Genomic DNA, 19,686 nt, shown 5'->3' on the forward strand with positions numbered 1-19,686 from the left:
GGCTATTATACATAAACCAGCTGTAAGAAAGCTCTACTGCAGATCTATAGTAATAAAAAAAGCACATGGTTTTGGCATAAAATCACAGATGGATCAATGGGATTGAATTGGAAGTTTCAGATGTAAACATACACACTCATGGACACCTGATTTTTAACAAAGAAGCCAAAATTATACAATGGAATAAAGAAATAAATGCTTCTGGTCTAACTAGATGTTGGAATGTAGAAGAATGTAAATAGATTCATATCTCTAACCCTGCACAAAACTCAAGTCCATGAAACTGAAAAGTTTCTGTAAGGCAAAGACACTGTCAATAGGACAAATGGCAGCCTACAGAAAGGGAATATATCTTCACCAACCATACATACATCTGACAGAGGGCTAATTTCCAAAATATCTAGAAGTCTCAAGAAACTAGACATCAAAAATCAGGTAATCCAATTAAATATGGGGTACAGAGCCAAATAGAGAATTAGCAACAGGAGAATCTCTAATGGGTAAGAAGCACTTAAAGAAACAGTCAATGTCCTTAGCCATCTGGGAAATGCAAATCAAAGTGACTCTGAAATTCCATCTTAAACCTATCAGAATGGCTAAGGCCAAAAACTCAAGTAGCAGCTCATGGTGGTGAGGATGTGGAGAAAGGGGCAAACTCCTCCATTACTAGTAAGAGTGCAAACTTGTACAACCACTTTGGGAATCAATATGGAACTACTCTTATTGTGTCCAATTCATCAAGAACTTGATACACCCTGTCTTGCACCTAAGTTTGGACAGCACCATAGCAAATGAAGAATGATCACCTCAGATTCTGCCGGTGTCCATCCTTTCTTTTATAGCATGAGTTCCCAGAGGTTTTGCTGCCTGGCTGGCTGGTGCTTACATCCTTCTCCCTCATTTTCACCTTCAACTCTCAATTTTGAAGATTTCACAGCCCTTCCCTGATCAAGTGTTAGGAGGAGATCAAAGACACATTCAGTGCCAGTGCTTTACCCCAAAACATAGACAGGAAGATCACAGCCCACATCCTGTGTTTAAACAAAGTTCTCACGGGTGGGTGAATCAACACAGGCAAATGTTTGTGAACATCCTTCAGTTCAAAACCAACCACTGTACCTGGGCTTCCAATAAATCACCCATTCGTTCATGAGTAGTACATGACCAGCAGCTGATATATTGTATATAGAGGCCAATAAAAAGGGCACAGAGAATCATTTATTTGTTCTTGTACTTACTTAATGACCTACAGAAGTCTTTCTTTTCTTTCTTCTTTTTAGTCTTTTTATAGGTAGGTTGTTGCTGAGGTAGACTAAACAAGCCTAGAACTTTTCATCTTCCTGCCTTTGCTCCTAGGCTTTGGATCTGTAGGTGGGGCCCACGCTGTATGTCAGACTCTCGTGTTTTGTTTGAAGCCCATGTCCTAAAGGGACTGGAGTGAAGATGAAGGATCAAGAAATGGTTTTGAAACCCTGAGATTCTACCTCACACCAGTCAGAATGGTTACAATCAAAAACTCAGGTGGCAGAAGATGCTGGTGAGGATGTGGAGAAAGAGGAACACTCCTCCATTGCTGGCAGAATTGCAAGTTGGTAAGACTACTCTAGAAATCAGTCTGGTGGTTCATCAGAAAACTGGACATAGTACTTCCTGAAAACCCAGCTATACCATTCCTGGGCTGTTGTATTCGGTAGCTGCCTGCAGCTACTACGAATTGGGTTGCTGGAACAGAAGCTGAGGATGTATGAGGGTGAAAAGAAAGAGGCCCAGTCAAGTTTACCAATTGAGGTCCCAACTTTAATGTCAGTCAGCCCTTTTAACAGTTTGGGCAAACCCTTCCCCCCAGACTCCGGGCTGAGTTCTGGCAGAAGTTGTCTAGCTTCCTTCCTTCTAGGTCCTTGGCTCAACTGCTCAGGCAGCTGGGTGGGTCACCTTAATTCAGGAATTCATAGACCTGGAGGAACAATGAGCTTAATCTTCACTCTGAACTTCTCCACCCTAGGTGGAGCAGGATCAATCCCTCTCTGGTAGGCTGGGAGAAGTTCACCTTGACCATGTCAAGTACATTCTTAGCACTCCACCCTAGGATAAAAATGCCTGCTGTAACCTACTTCCACATTATGCCCTAATGTCAGATTCCTGCCCGAAACCAGGGATTGTCCTTGGTCAATGTCAAGTTCCTACCATGTGGCATGATACCCCAATATGGCTCTGTACACTGGGCATATACCCAGAAGATGCTCCAACATATAATAAGGACACATGCACCACTATGTTCATAGCAGCCGTATTTATAATAGACAGAAGCTGGAAAGAAACCAGGTATCCCTGAGTGGAGGAATAGATATAGAAAATGTGGTACATTTACACAGTGGAGTACTACCCAGCAATTAAAAATAGGTTCATGAAATTCTTAGGCAAATGGATGGAACTAGAAAATATCATCCTGAATAAGGTACCCAGTCACAAAAGAAAATGCATGATATGCACTCACAGATAAGTGGAAGCTTGGAATACCCAAGATATGGTTTACAGACCACATGAAGCTCAAGAAGAAGGAAGGGGAAACACAATACCCATGGGAGGAGATACATAGACAAAGTGTGGAGCAGAGACTGAAGGAAAGGCCATTTAGAAAGTTACCCAACCTGGGGTTCCATCCCATATACCGTCACCAAACCCAAACACTTTTATGAATCCCAACAAGTGCTTGCTGACAGGAGCCTGATATAGCTGTCTTCTGAGAGGCTCTGCCAGTGCCTGACAAATACAGAGTCGGATGCTCTCAGCCAACCATTGGACTGAGCACAGGGTCCCCAATGAAGGAGCTAGTGAAAAGTCCCAAGGACCTGAAGGGGTTTTCAGTCCCATAGGAGGAACAACAATATGAACCAATCAGTACCCCGGAACTCCCAGGACTAAACCACCAACCAAAGAGTACACATGGAGGGACCCTTGTCTCCAGCCGCACATGTAGCAGAGGATAGACTTGTTGTTCACCAGTGGGAGGAGAGGCCCTTGGTCCTGTGAAGGCTCGATGCCCAGTGTAAAGGAGTGCCAGGACAGGGAATGGGAATGGGTGGGTTGGTGAGCAAGGTAAGGAGGGATGGGATAGGGGAATTTTGGAGAGGAAACCAGGACATAGGATAACATTTGAGATGTAAATTAAAAATATCTAATAAAAGATTGATACATTAGAAAAAGAAATAGTTTTTGCTTCACTTTCCACTTAGTGGAAGGGAAGAGATTAAAATCTATCATTACACAACCTTGTAACTATTTAGCCATGTGCACACTGAACAAGAGATTTTAGATCAGATTTGGCAGTAACTTTTTATGCATAAAGAGTTCACAGACAAGGTGAGTCTGAAGGTAGGGGAGGCCCTGAAGTTTGGTTTTTTGTTTGTTTGTTTGTTTGTTTTTCCTTCCTGGTTCTTTGCTACAGCCTTTCAGGCCTCAACTGTCTTCATATGCTCATCTTTAAACTTTACTGTGCTTGCCCTGGGCAGAGGCCATTTTAAAACTCACTCTGGAGTTTACTTTAACAAGGCTCTCAAATGTTCCTGTAGGGGTATTTATCCTACCAACTTAACCCCTGCCAAGAAAGAAGTTGGGAAATAATCTTAGGACAGAACACAGAACTAAACTGCCAATCACTGACCACCAGATGGTGCTGTTACCCTAGTCTTCATCTACCAACAGCAAGGCATCCTGTCAGAAAATGGTAGAGAAATCACTGATGATTTTCTTCAGCTTACAGAGCTTGGGTCTGGTCAGCTGGTTAAAATACCAAGACAGATGCTCTCAGAAGCACACTAGCAAGTGTGTGTTTATTTGTGTCCATCCACAGTGATACATGTGATATACTAGAATTATCTTTTTTAGCACTGTTGGAAATACCCACTGAAAGACAAGCTCTCAGTTCTGACTGACAAAGAATGCCAAGTTCAAGTAAGGTTATAGAGGTTTTTAACTTTAGGTTCTCTTTCAAAATGCAGATGAGGGGGTCTGGTCAGGTTTTTTTCTCTGAAAAGTTATTTATAAAGTTTTTTCTTTTCTTTCTTTTTTTTGGTGAACAATTTAGAATTGTTTATTGGACGAAAATTTATAGATAATAAATGTGCACAAACTGGTAGAAGGTGCCTGGAAACAACTCTTCCCACAAGACTCTACTTGATATTGATGGGAATCTGGGGAAACTCCAGACTCCAGTAAGTTCGGACAATTCTTGGAGTTTCTGTCAAGTATTCTAAATAAATTAGTTGCTAACAGTTGTTATAATCCTGGTATCAAAATAGATTTTAGTTTGGGTAAGTAGTAGAATGATGAAGCTATCAATATCCAATCATAAAATGTTATATTTCATACTTTTATCAGAGACAAAAATATTTCACAAGTATTGATGCTTCTCAACACGAGATGGACAAACCTTGCTGTCAGACCCACAGGTATGGTTTCAATATTGGCCCCTCTTGAGATCTATGGGTCAGTATCTAAATGGAACAGGCCTGGCCCAGATCCATTATTTGGAGATCACAGGAAATGGCAGTGCCACTTCATGCACCCTCTGTACTTGATAAAACTGTACAGAGTTAAAAATAAATCCATCTAATCTAGGAACTAGCAGCCAGACAGGGAATGTTGGATGGAGCAGGAAGAGGCCAGACGGGAGAAGTTTTGAAGTGACAGTGAAGTTCCATTTTTACAACATGTCCTGGTATAGTTTGTTGAAGGTGCAGTCCCAGCAGCAGTTGAAGTCCCAGGATGGAAGGGGTCATGTAGAGAAATTGAGGCTTGGAACCATGAAGTGAACCTACACATTATTTTGAAAAGCTCTCTGCATTCTCTAGGACCTAACTCCAAGAATGAGTAGGCCATCTTTCTTGTTATAGCTTGTAAAAAGATATACAAAAATATGTAGCCACACAAGGGGTACCATCTACTCTTTAAATACTAGTGAAAAATGACCATGATCCTCTCTTAGATCTTTCAGATAATAATTATTATTGACTTTGAAATATTATTAACTGAAATTACTCCAAATTCATCCTACTTGGCACACATTTATTTGTTATCTCTTGGAGCTGGGCTGAGCAAAGCCTTCTAATAAGTAAGCAGTCCTTTAAAACTCATATTTCATCAACCCCTGTACATTTAGAATTTGTTGAATGCAACTTTCTGCCATCTCAGAGGAATTATGGTACAAAGCCCCCAATAGTCTTTTGTATCTTCAAGAATATGGTTTACTTTTCTGAGACAGGGTCCCATCATTATGTAGCCCAGGATAGCCTTAAGCTGTAGTTCCTTCTGTATCATGCTTTCCAGTGCTGTGATGATGATGCCTTTGTGTTACTATTTGAATAACTAAACCATTTCTCTTTTTGATTACTTTATAAATTGATCTCAACAATTCATTGCAAAAGGCTCTAAAATTTAGTAAAGTTTGTAAACTACTGATTTAGAGCAAACAATGGCTTGGATATGACTTAGTAGATATGTCTGGAAAAGAAACTTTCCAGTATGTTGACATGTGTGCAGGTTGTACAGTTCTCTCTGAGTCTCCAGATTTCATGAGCTGTCACCATTACTGAGGTAAGGTCTTGGTGATGACACTGACTTTGAGTTAATTCTGCTCCTGTAAGTAACCTTTCACTCATATTCCTGTAAATAACCTCAATAAAATTCATGTTTCACCAAATTAGACTTTTGTGATATCTGTATTTTTTTGTCTGTTATCTATTTCCTTAACTGGGTTGATAGACACTTGTTCATGTCTCCCTAGAAGTAATGTCACACAACTTCCTACCAGGAATGTGAACTAATTTTTCAGACTTGGATATTGTCTGTGTTTAAAGTTCGGTACAGTTTACAAAACAAAACAAAACAAAACATACAAAACAAAATCTAATGCTGAAAACAAACTGACAACATATCAAAAATACATTCTGGTCCTTCTTCAGGGTCTACCCTGGTAAGTATAGTCTCCACTATCAATAAGGAAACTTCTTTGCAACAGAAAGATCACTACAGAAAACCACAACCAATCAAAATGCAGACGTGTGGATTCCAGTCTTAGTTAATGTATATTCAACACATTCCAGCAGAAAAGGGTACAGAAAGAACGTAAGTACCAGAGTGTCAGGAAGTTTGCTGTGACATTGTGTCTTCTAGTAATCTCAGAAACTACACTCTAAAATCTCACCAACATGACTGCTCAAATCAACAATGATGATGCCAATCAAAATACTACATTAAATCCAGAAAAACCTCATAAAGGCTCAATTGGACAGGAAGAACTATAGGCTGAGGTGGTCTTCCTTAGTGAAGAGCACAATAACTGGCTGTCCAGTACCAAATGATCAGCCTTGAAAATATCCATACAAATAACATTATATAGACTGAATAGGTTATATTTAGGAATATATATGTATATAAATATATATGTATATAAATATATATGTATATAAATATATGTATGTATATAAATATATACATGCAATAACCAGTAATAAAGAGGCCATGAGTTTGAAGGACAGTGGGGTGGGGTATAAAGGAGGGTTTGGAGGGGGGAAAGGGAATGTTGTCATTAAATTATAATGTAAAGATTGCTTTAAAATACTGTCCAAATATGATCGCTTAAATATGTCCAAATATGTGACTTAAATTGTAACACTTAGAACTACTAGAAAATAAAATTCTGTAGTTACAATACCTCCATGTATGGAAATTTAGTGGACAGTATAGGCTAAACAATGTTCATAATGGTTTCATACATGTAAATATTTTTCTTTGTCTAATCAATTATGATTTTCCCATTAGAGAATAGATAAGATGCCTAACTTCTTGTTTAAGTGGTATTAGGAAAAACATTCTAGAATAAATAAATGGAAAATTACTGTGAATCATAGTAGCAGAGAATCATGGCTTTTGCACAATTCCCAGATGAATCAATTTAAAGATATAGAACCTCTTGAATGAAAGGTATGCTGGATATTCTTGGGGAAGACCCTTTTGGCAATGCTGAAAAAGTACTGAGTACTTTTTTCTTCAATTATCCCTTAAGACTTAATGACCCCTTACTAGGATAACTGCATTGGAACAAATGAAATAATGACATACTTTTGGAACTTATAAGACACCGACTTTGAACTTATAATGATTCAGAGCACTTCCCAAGTGCTTGTGTTACTCCAGTTAAAGTAGAGTCTCAGGGAAGACAAGTGACTAACGGAATTTAGCTGATGTCTGACTCACAGGTGCTGGTTCAGTATATCTCCAAACTTATCATGTGGTTATTTTACCAGCCTCAGAATTCATAATTGGAATAGAGACATCAAGAATTTGCAGAATTCACACACTGATTCCATGAACTATAGATTAATATATAATCTCTTTGAGTGTATAATACTGGTTTTGGTTCATTATTGTGGGTAGAGGCAGTGTAAATGGCTTTCCAACTATAAAGGCCTTCATTCCACTGCTCATTGTTAAGTTTATTTCCCTATGGAAGAAAAGATATGGCTATAAGTACTAAATAAACTATATCATAACCCCTTCTATGTCTCTTTACAGACAAGAAAAGGGAGGAAAACCATGGTAACTCCCTTAGATTGTTAAGGTGAGAATTAGGGAGCAAATGGATAGAAAATTCCATGCTAAGTAAGCATTGGTTAATTGCTATTATTTACATGAACAGTGGGCTCAGACACATGGAGATCAGAGCTTACTATCATTATATTTTTGTTAGTTTTTAGGTTTATTTGTTTTATTTTATGTGTGTGCATGTTTCTCCTGAAGGTGTGTCTGTGTACCTTATAAGTGCAGTGACTGTAGAGTTCAGACGTTGGCATTGGATTCCTGGAATTGGAGTTATAGAGGGTTATGAGCTGTCATGTCAATGCTGGGAATTGATTTTGGGTCCAATGGAAGAAGTCAGTGCTCTTAACTACTGAGTAATCACACCAGCTCCCCCCTCCACATTGTTTTATTCATTCTAGAAGTAATGGCTTATGAAATTCTTTACTTGACTCCTAGAGTAAAAGATATCTGTAAGCAGATTTATCCACACAGCAGCTATTGGATATCACTTCAATGCAATGTATATGTTAATTTCCCTTCACAGAGTCCAAGAAAAATTCTTCAGAAATCTGTGGTTTCTTAAAATCCATAATCCCCTGAGAATATTCTCCATAATGCATGATCACTTCCTTTTAAGTTAGACATTCTACCTACCAGTTTATATGCTCAGTAATTACCAAACTTGATGTTTTCAGTGCTCATACTATTCAATCATTCCTATGTACTGACCTTATTAGTATCTTTTACAAGATACAGAAAAAGATCTTCACCATTCAGCAAAATGTGACTCACTACAAGGCATTTCATGGCTTGAAAAAACATATAAGTAATGGTAGAACTACAGTCCAGAGACTTATCTTTCATAAAAGTGTGGGAAAGAATTTCAACCACAGCCTACAGTCAGATACACTAAAGATAAGACAGTATGAGATGTCTTTGCTCTTCCCTCAGTATTTGATTTAGCATTGTGGTAGGAAGATCAATCTTTCTTCATTCACTCTTCTGTGTGTGTGTGTGTGTGTGTGTGTGTGTGTGTGTGTGTGTGTGTGTGTTTGTGAATTGTGAATTGCCTGCAAGATTCCCCCCCAAAAACCTCTAGAATATTATTTTCTCAGTGTTATAAAATGCTGTTCCTTGGGACTGATAGGGCATTGTTAAATTGAAATCTGAGCAGCTATGAATTCCTACTATAAACCCTCACAGTTTTTTCATTAGATATATTCTTTATTTACATTTCAAATGTTGTCCGCTTTCCTGACTCCCCCCTCCTGAAAATCCCCTAACTTATGTCCCTTCCCCCTGCTCACCAATCTACCCACTCCTGCTTCCCTGTTCTGGCATTCCCCTATACTGGGGCATCTAGCCTTCTCAGGACCTCTTCTCCCATTGATGTCTTCTTTACTGCATATGCATCTGGAGCCATGGGTCCCATCATGTGTACTCTTTGGTTGTTGGTTTAGTCCCTGGGAGCTCTGGGAGTACTGGGTGGTTCAAATTGTTGAGAATGAGGCTTAGTACAGGAGACTGTGTGTAAAGGAGTCCTAATCCTCTCTAATTAGTGGTTAACATTTACTTGGGATGGAGAGAGGTTTTTATTCAGTGGCACAGCTGCCTTAAACTTATTTTCCTGAAGGCTACCATAACAATTTGCCAGGCAAGTGGTATTCACTGGTACAATAGTGGCATGAGTATTAAGGGAATCACCAACTAATTTCTGACTAGAACTATAGTCTGCAATATAGAAATGAATTCATGCCTGGTACTGTAGACTTGGTTAAAGTCCTATGACTGGGAATGCCATAGGCACTAGGAATAAATTTAGTACTCTTCAAACATGGACTGTTAGTCAAACACTTCCTAAATATTTACATTCATGCCCACTGAAAAGTGTACTTTTGGCTGTGATCAAAGACACTTCTTTTTGAAGTGATTTGTGATTAGTGTAGATACTCAGGATTGGTCTAATGCTGCAAACAAGTCACTCTGGAGTCCTCAACCACAATAATAACTCTGAACATTAGTTGTCTCAACTTCCCAATCAAAAGACATAGGCTACGTGAATTGCATCAGGAACAAAATATATATGTCTTTCTATTTCCTACAAGAAACACATCTTAGCTTTAAATATAGGCACCAACTTAAAGTAAAAAAAATGGAAAAATTATTTCAAGCACATGATATTGGAAACAAACAGATGTTGCCACTCTAATATCTGGCAAAAAAAAAAATAGACCTGACATTAAACCTAATCAGAAGAGAAAAAGAATGTCATTTTATTATAATAAAGGGATCAATTGATCAAGAAAATATTACCCCTTCTGAGAAAGATGCAACCATTCTCCCTTAGAACCTCTTTGTTATTTTGCTTCCCATGCCTGTGGATTATAGTGTAGTTATTCTGTACTTTATTACTAATGTCCACTTCTACATGAGTACATACCATATATATCTTTTGGGGTCTGGGTTACATCGCTCAGAATGATACTTTCTAGTTCCATCCATTTGCCTGCAAAGTGCATGATATCCTTGTTTTTTAACAGCTGAATAGTATTCATTTGTGTAAATGGACCATATTTTATTTATCTCTTCTTCAACTGAGGGGCAAATAGGTTGTTTCCAGTTTCTGGCTATTATGAATAAATCTGCTATGAACACAGTTGAACAAGTGTCCTTGTGGGAGGTTGGAACAAATTTTGGGTATATGCCCATGGGTAGTACAGCCAGGTTTTGAGATCAAACTAGCCCCAATTTTCTGAGAAACCATCAAATTGACTTCTAGAGTGGCTGTGCAATTTTAAAGCCCTACCAGCCATAGAAGAGTGTTCCCCTTGCTCAACATCCTTTTCAGTATGTGCTGTTCCTTTAGTTTTGATCTTAGCCATTCTGATGGGTGTAAGGTGGAATCTCAGAATCATTTTGATTTGCATTTCCCTGAATTCTAAGGATATTGAATATTTCTTTAAATGTTTCTGAGCTATTAGAGATTCCTCTTTTGAGAACTAAATGGGAGAGTGAAGAGGGAGGGGAACAGGGCCCCAGGGTGGTGGTGGTGATCAGCTATAGAAAGAGGAGGCAAGAGAACTGAAGTTGGTGGTGGGCAGGGGAGGCCCCTGGGTTTCTGTGGGGGTGAATCTAGCTAAGCCTTTGCAGTAAAGGATATGGATTCTGAGGTGGATACTTCCTGTAGGCAGGCAGGACTACCAGTGTTGTAATTTATAAGTGCTGTTAAGGACAACAACCAACTCATAAAACCTTTGGTCCAAAATGTGTCCTGCCTACAAGATGTCAGGGACAAATATAAAGCAGAAAGGGAGGGAATGGCCAACCAAAGACTGGCCAATCTTGAGACCTATCCCATGGGCAATAACCAATACCTGACACTATTAATGATACTCTGTTATGTTTGCAGACAGAGCCTACCATAACTGTTTCTGAGAGGCTCTATCTAGCATCCAGTGGAAACATATGCATAGACCCACAGCCAAATATTAGATGCACCTTTGTGAATCTTTTGGAAGAGCTGGGGAAAGGATTGAGGGACTCAAAACAAGACATGGCCTCTATAAGAAGACCAACAGAGTCAACTAACCTGGACCCTTATGTGTTCCCAGAGACTGAACCATCAACCAAAGAGGAAGCATGGGTTCAACCTAGGCCCCCTTGCACATATGTAAAAGTGCAGCTTGGTCTTCATGTAAGTCCCCCAACAATTGGAGCAGGGGCTATTTCTCAACTGGTTTCCTGCCTGTGGATTCTGATCTCCCAACTAGGATGCCTTGTCTGGCTTCATTGGGAGAGGATGTGCTTAGTCCTGTAGTGACTTGATGTGAGATGGGGTGTGTGATAGCCATGAGGGAGATCTCCCTTCTCCCTGATGGAGAGAAGGAATTGGGGAGGATCTGTGTGAGGGTTACTAGTAGGAGAGAGGATCTGTTATTAAGATGTGAAGTGAAGGGAAGTGGGAAGGGGTGGGTGGGAGGACAGGGGAAGAGAAGGGGGCTTACGGGACTTTCGGGGAGTGGGGGGCTAGAAAAGGGGAAATCATTTGAAATGTAAATAAATTATATCGAATAAAAAAATAAAAAAAAGAAAAAAAAGATGTGAAGTGAATAAATAAATTAATAAAAATTACAATACAAAACATGTATGCACTGAATCCTGATGCAGTTTCATAAAAAATATAGTAATGGAATAAAAGGTGCAGATTAACACAGACACAACAATAGCATGCAATTTGAATACCCCACTTTCTCTAATGCATAGGACATCAGAACAAAAAATAAACAGAGAAACATCAGAATTGAATGAAACTTCATGTTAATCAAATGGGCCCAACAGATATCTAAAGAATATTTTACCAAAACATTAAGGAGTATAAATTTTACTTAGCAGAACATAGAAGTTACTCTAATATAGACAATATGGTGGAACACAAAACAAACCTCAAAAAAACTGAGGTAACCTCATGTAGCCTATATATCATGCAAAAAACCACCTTAAACTCAACAGCAAGAAAAGCTCTAGTAATCGGATAAACTTTTGGAGAAGAAAAATTTCCTTATTATTGAATGATGAATTAATCAAAGGAGAATTCAAGAGAGAAATAAAAATATTTCTGTAACTAAAGGGAAATGAAATCACAAGACAACAAAACCTATGCAGCATAATAAAAGTAGTTCTAATATAAAACGTTAAATCCTTATATGCCTACATTAAGTATCAGTAAAAGCATAAATAAATGAATTAAAGAGTAAACTCTAGAATTTGGAACAACCAAAACAAATGATATGCAAAACATTTAAACAACAAGAATTAATTTTGAAAAATAAATTAATAAAGTAGAAACAAAGAAAAAATGAATGATTGTTAAGAGCTGATTTTCTGAGAAGATAAATAAATTTGACAGATCCTTGGACCATCTAATAAAAAAGAAGAGAAAATAAAGTAAAACAATCAAAATTGATCATGGAATTATTAAAGTGGACATCAAAGAAATGCAGAATATCACAAAGGAATACTGTAAAAACCTGTACTCTACTAAGTAGGAAAAATCTAAAAGAAATGCATGAATTCATTGATTCAGACAACGTACTGAAGTTAAACAAAGAAGAGATTAATAATTTGAACAGATTCATAAGAAATTATCAGATTGAAAAAATAATTTTAAAAGCCATTCAATTAAAATAAAAAAGCCCTGGCATAGATATATTCATAACAAAATTTCTATCAGACTTTCAAAGAGGAAGAATGGCACCCAATACTTTTTATTAAAAAATAATAAAAGGATCATCCCTAAGCTTACCATATAAAACTCATATGTATTGAGTATATACCCAATACACAAACCAGGTAAGGTCAGAACAAAAACAAAATCTCCAGATCAATATTTATGATGAACACAGATGAACAAATTCACAATAAAACACTAGTACACTGAATACAAACACATATAAAGATTATCCATTATGAGTTTTATCATGTCTTTATTCTGGACCTTCAAGATGGCTCAACATGTGTGTTGAATTATGTCTCTGTTGCTGTTATGCAAAAGATGACCAAGTCAACTTATAAAAGAAAGCATCCAATTGGCTTACTCTTTCAGAACCGTAGAGTCAATGATGGTGGATAAAACACATAGTGAAAGGAAGAGCTAAAAGCTCACATCTCTAAAACAAAAAGAGGCAGAGAATATTGTATGGCAAATGGGCCCTGCCACAAGACAATAAAACTGGTAAGGTTGAGTGAGCTCAGACCCCAAGAATCTCAGATACTTGAGATCAGCAGAGGTCAAACTGCTCCCTACTCATTTCTTTATCTCCTCTGGAACACTTAACCACTTCACTCCCCTGAGAGGACCATGTAAGGAAATATCTGGAGTCCATCCCCATGCGAATAGAACATCACTACCATCTCAAACTGAGCCAATAGAAACTGCCCACCTCTAAGTCATGTTCCACTCCTCAATGTTTATAGTCTTTGTCCACATGGAATAAAACACACAAGTTATTTTATCAAGGATCTTCTGAGAGTGTCTGTTTTTACTGAACTGTAATAATCGGGAAAGAGCTCTCTCTCCTAAAGCACTCATGAATGCACCTTGGACTTGCCTGGTTGGCCAGATTCACACTGCTGATGCTGTTGCTGTTGCTAATGAGAGACTCAGGACTTTGGCTACCTGAACTGCACAGGGTGCCAAAACATCCTTGATTCTCTTCTAATAACTCTAACACTCCTGGCCTCATATGTTGATGATAACCAAGAGCTAGTTAATTAGACCTAAGGTCCACTTAGAGAGAAATTATGTTTGGTTCAAGAAACCTAGCCAACTTACTGGGGCCAATGATGTCCTGGATCTTAGAAGAGAAACTACTACTACCACTTAGCTAGGACACCATAATTTCTAATTGTATTTTAAATCTTTGTCTCACACCCACAGGATACAAAGAAAGGAGAAAAGCGTACATGACATATACAGTATATAAAGGAATCAAGAGGAGGAAAGAATGATCATCAAAATGTGAAGAAAAACATATTGGATTTGGACTTTAAAGACTTGCCAAGATTGGGATAAATAGTGAAGAGACAGTGAACTGAAAGCTTCGCACACACACAAAAAATATGTTTGAGCGCAATGAACAGAGCACTTTGTCTGGAAAGGAGCATTATTAGATAATGGTATCAAATAAAATATTGACAGAGAAACTAGTAATTAATCTTAAAATCAGAGTTCTAGAAATATTCAGTTGGCAAATTTTCTTTTTTTTTAATTTTTTATTATTTTAAACTCCAGATTTTATTCCCCTCCTGGTTCACCTTCCAAATGTTCCACATCCCATACCTCCTCTCCAACCCCTGTCTCCACAAGGATGTTCCTACCCCAAAGCCCCCACCCACCAGACCTCTAAACTCCCTGGGGCCTTCAGTCTCTTGAGGCTTAGGTGCATCTTCTCTGACTAAACTCAGACCTGTCAGTCCTCTGCCTGCTGTATATGTGTTGGGGGCCTCATATCAGATGATGTATGCTGCCTGGTTGGTGATCCAGTGTCTGAGAGATCTTGGGGGTCCAGGTTAATTGAGACTGCTGGTCCTCTACAGGGTTGCTCTCCTCCTCAGCTTCTTCCAGCTTTCTCCTAATTCAACCACAGGGGTCATCCTCTTCTGTCTATTGGTTAGGTGTAAATATCCTCATCTGACTCTTTCAGCTGCTTCTTCTTGGTTCCTTTGCAGGTTAGTAATGCTAGGTCCCTTTTGTGAGTGCTCCATTGCCTCAGTAATAGTGTCAGGGCCTGGGGCCTCCCTTTGAGCTGGATCCCACTTTGGCTCTGTCTCTGGACCTTCTTTTTTCAGGCTCTTCTCCATTGCCATCCATGCTGTTCTTTCAGAAAGGAACAATTATGGGTCAGAGGGGTTTTTTTTGTTTTGTTTTGTTTTAATCTTATACATTCCTTTCCTGTCTTCAAAACATACAATGACTGCTTTTATTGGGTAGTTTAAATTATTCTTCACTAACATATACTTTTTCATTTTCTATATAATGTTAATGCAGTACTTTTACTGGACTGCTTGGACCATGACTTTGAAATTAACATATTTCTTTTATACACTTCTTGTTGTGAATCAGAGGAGCTCTGCAAGCCAGCCTTTCATTGACTCATCCTATGTCATTTCCATCCCTGCCAGGTCCAGTGCATTTGTACCGGTGACAAGCACCTCTTCTAAAAGGCCCTGGACATATAGATCAGAGTTTTGACTGTGAAATGGCAACCCCATCACTTGATGCCCTGTCTTTCTGTTGGAGGTAGGTTCTACAAGTTTCCTCTCCCCAATGTAGGGCATTTCATCTAAGGTCCCTCTCTTTGAGTCCCAAGCATCTCTCATCTCCCAGGTCTCTGGTACATTCTGAAGGGTCTTCCCAACCTTCTACCTTGAGAGGCTGTCTGTTTCCATCTTTCTGCTGGCCCTCAGGGCTACAGTTCTTTTCCCTCACCCAATACCAGATCATGTTCTCCTTTCTCCCCCATACCCTTTGCCTCCCATGTCCCTCCATCCCTCCCCCTTTCTTTTCCCTCCCAAGTGGGACTGAGGCATCCTCACTTGGGCCCTTCAGCTTGTTGACCTTTTTGAGTTCTGTGGACATGGACTTTTTTTGGCAGGGTATTAATATCCACTTATTAATAAGTACATACCATGCATGTCCTTTTGGGTCTGAGTTACTTCACTCAGGATGATATTTTCTAGTTCCATCCATTTACCTGCAAAACTCATCTGATAGAGGACTAATATCCAAAATATATAAAGAACTCAAGAAGTTAACCACCAAAAAACTCAAACTCCAATAAAAAATGGGAATATAGAACTAAACAGAGAAGTCACAACAGAAGAATTGTGAATAGCTGAGAAACACCTAAAGAAATGTTCAAAGTTCTTAGTGATCAGAGAAATGCAAATAAAAACAATCCCGAGAGTCCAACTTGCACCAATCAGAATGGCTAAGACCAAAACCTCAGGCAACAGCACATGTTAGTGAGGATGAGGAGAAACAGGAACACTCCTCCATTGCTGTTGGGATTGCAAACTGGTACAACCACTATGGAAATCAATCTGGAGGTTCCTTAGAAAACTGGAAATAGATTTACCTGAAGACCCAGGAATACCACTCCTGGGAATATACCCAAAAGATGCTCCAGCATGCCATGGGGGTATGTATTCCACTATGTTCATAGCAGCCTTGTGTGTGATAGCTAGAAGCTAGAAACAACCCAGATATTCCACAATAGAAGAATGGACACAGAAAATGTGGTTTATTTACACAATGGGATCTTACTCAGCTATTAAGAACAAGGACATCCTGAGCTTTTCAGGCAAATTTTCTTATGAAAAATGATAAAGCACTTCCAAAGAACAAATATCGAGAGGATGTTGAGAAAAGTGGTCCCTAAAGAGGGAATCAATTGTAAACATTACATGTGGTGAACACTAGAAAGAAAGGGAGTTTAAAACAGATATTAATTTCCTGTGGTTTCTACTGTTTATTTGAAAATAGCCATGTGCTTTGATACCAGTAGGATCATGAAATGAAACCTGAGTGCAGTATCTTAACAAATGTTTACTGGCCCTGGAAAGGTTCCAGAAAGTGTATTAAGAAGGTGAGTACTTAGTGTAAGTCTCTACCTCCATCTAAGATATTTGCCATCGTTTTGTTTACACAGTGGGTAGGGAAGACTGAGTAGTGAGGGAACCAAGGAACTCAATCAGTAAGGAAGGAGAGCTTCTGGTTACCTGATTAGCCACACATACATCCTGGTTAAATCTTTGGGAGAACCAGGGTCTCAGATGAAACAAAAAGTCAGTCAAGGATCTGTTGGGATAGTTATAAAAGTATTGGGGCAAAGTTTATTCTTGTAACATATGAATCTTCGTAAGACATTGAGCTTCAGTCTTGATGGGTTTATTTTAGTCTCAGGATCTGGCAACCATGACAGAGCTTTTGTATGACTGCAGTATAGATCCCCATGGTGCCTTTTTCATTTTATGTTTTCTTTTTTCATACAATCGGTAATTTACTTGCTCCCTAACTATGAAAATTATTCAGTCTTCACTGGTGCCATATGAGCATGTCACTGAAATAAACTATCAGTTTTGACCAATACTTGTTTTATTCTTTCCCATTTTGTATAGGCATTTGTGCTTCCTATTAATCATCCTGCTCCATTGGATTTAAATTAGCACTATGTTAATATGCTTGTTTATGCCCTGGAACTCTCTTTATTTTAGAAAAAATAACTAGGAATGAAGATATATCTATTCAAGTTTTATTTGCTCTCATCTTTTCAGAATTATTTCTTCATCATCTAAAATCCTGTTGCATTGATTGCATATTCTGTGAGTAGACATGATTGGAGATATTGAATCCAGAGGCTACGTATATCCTTTCATTAACCCATACAAGTTACTAAATAAGACTTTCCTTTTGGTTTCTGAATAATTAATTTTTGAAGTTCAATAATTTTAACTAGGAATAAATAAAATAATTTAATACAAAATAAAATAACTAGATATGCCTTGATTATGATGTTTTTGTTTGGATTCTCCTCAAATAGTTGAGAGGTAATGATTATCATCAACAGTAGTAGCAGCAGCAGCATAACCATCATCACTTTCTCCTCCTTCTCCTCTTCTTCCATCTTCATTATCATCTTCATTATCATAATCTTCATCATAATCTTTATTTTTTATTTTTTACAGTTTTTATTGGATATTTTTTTAATTACATTTCAAATGTTATCCCATTTTCTGGTTTCTCCTCTTAAAACACCCTATCCCATCTCTCCTCCCCTGCTCACACACCCACCCACTCCTGCTTCCCTGTCCTGGCATTCCCCTATACTGGGGCATCGAGCCTTCTCAATATCTTCATCTTCATCTTCATCATTGCCAATATCATCTATTATCATGAGTTTGCCCACTTGCATCTAAGGTGTCAGATGTCTCTGTACACCAGACTGAGCAAAGCCTAGGTACCACAAATAAGTTGCACAGGATTCTGTTCCTGCCGGGAATTCCAGGGGTGTTAAAGCTCTTAAAAGAGGAACAAAGAAGTTTGGGCAGCCTCCATAAGGCAGGTGGCTGGAGTACTGGGCCCCTTGAGAGCAATAGTGGTGGTGGTAGCAGGAGTTCTTGTGGCTCTGACAAACTGGATTTGTCAGAGCCACCAGTCACCAGCAATTCAATTAAAGAGATTATTGCTCGTGAAAGTAAAGATAGGGCATTAGTTTAATGCATCTACACTACAAGGAAGAAAACAGAAAGAGGTTCAGTGGCTCAAGTCTGTCTTCTAAGTCTTCAAATGAGACTTAAATAGAGAGGCAAAGGGGTAAGCATAGGTAAACAGTCCTGGTCAAGATTGGGCCCAGCCTGCCATTGACACAATATTGTCTCTGCTCTACCTTCCCTGCTTGGTGAACTAATAAGTTATCAAAGGTGTGTGAAAACTCTTCCTAGCGCAGCCTTTTTATACTCTCAGTATGAGATTCCTGTGGATATTTAAATTCCTTGGGCTATTTTTTTTTATTGAAAAGGGAAATAAAAACACTTTATGATAAAATTAAAGCTTTATATGGAAAATAGTTCAGATAAAATAGAAGAGATACATAGAAAAACATGTAAAAATTGACAATTTTCATGAAAAATTAAAGACTAAAGTGGTAGACATGTAAAACATAGCTAAATTAATTGAAATATAAAATAGAAACATTTTATGATAGAATTGAGGATTTATGTGGGAAATATTTCTGATAAAATTGTAGAAAAATGTAGAAAAACATGTTGGAATTAAAGATTATCATGGAAAATTTTATACAGATATAATAATGGTAGGCATAAAAGTATTCCTAAGTTTATTGAAAGTGGAATTATAAACATTTTCTGATAAACTTGAAGATTTACATGGAAAATATTTCTGATAAAATTGAAGAAATGTGTAGAAAAATATGTTAAAATCAGAGATTATCATGGAAATTATACAGATAAAATGATAGGCAGAAAGATAATTCTAAGTTGATTGAAGGTGGAATTATAAACATTTTCAGATAAAATTAAAGATTTACATGGAACATATTTCTGGTAAAGTTTAAGAAATATATAGACAAACATGTTAAAATTGACTATTTCATGGAAAATTTTACATATAAAATGGTAGATATAAAAACTCTAACTTAATTGAAGGTGGAATTAGAAACATTTGTGATAAGTTCAAAGATTTACATTGAAAACAATTCTGATAAATATATATAGGAAATATGTAGAAAGACATTAAAATTGAAAATTATCATGAAAAATAATGCAGATAAAATGGTAGACATAAAAATTATTAAATTAATTAAAAGGGAAATTACAAACATTTTTTTGATAAAATTGAAGATTTACATGAGAAATATTTCTGTTAGTCTATGTCTTTTTATTGGGGAGTTGAGTCCATTGTCGTTAAGAGATATTAAGGAATAGTGATTGTTGCTTCCTGTTATTTTTGATGTAAATTTTATGTTTCTGTGTTTAACTTCTTTTGGGTTTTTTGGAAGAAGATTACTTTCTTGCTTTTTCTAGGGCGTA

At 37.8% G+C, this 19,686-nt stretch overlaps 1 protein-coding gene across 12 annotated transcripts in view; it reads left to right on the forward strand.

Moving 5' to 3' along the window:
- Window positions 1-19,686, forward strand: part of LOC127682840 (chitinase-like protein 3) — a 67,396-nt gene that overhangs the window by 17,194 nt on the left and 30,516 nt on the right. For 4 of the 12 annotated variants that reach the window (XM_052179529.1, XM_052179534.1, XM_052179536.1 and 1 more), the window contains exons 2-5: window positions 1,357-1,592; window positions 4,085-4,448; window positions 14,015-14,253; window positions 15,259-15,376. The exons of 2 other annotated variants lie outside the window; for them this stretch is intronic. The gene's annotated coding sequence lies outside the window, so the exon portion shown is untranslated. Of the gene's footprint in view, window positions 1-1,356; window positions 1,593-4,084; window positions 4,449-11,189; window positions 11,273-14,014; window positions 14,254-15,258; window positions 15,377-19,686 lie in introns of all 12 variants that reach the window. 6 more of the 12 variants (XM_052179531.1, XM_052179533.1, XM_052179532.1 and 3 more) reach the window with 6 other exon arrangements.

Source organism: Apodemus sylvaticus, chromosome 4, assembly GCF_947179515.1.
Source record: "Apodemus sylvaticus chromosome 4, mApoSyl1.1, whole genome shotgun sequence".
NCBI classification, from domain to species: Eukaryota; Metazoa; Chordata; class Mammalia; order Rodentia; family Muridae; genus Apodemus; species Apodemus sylvaticus.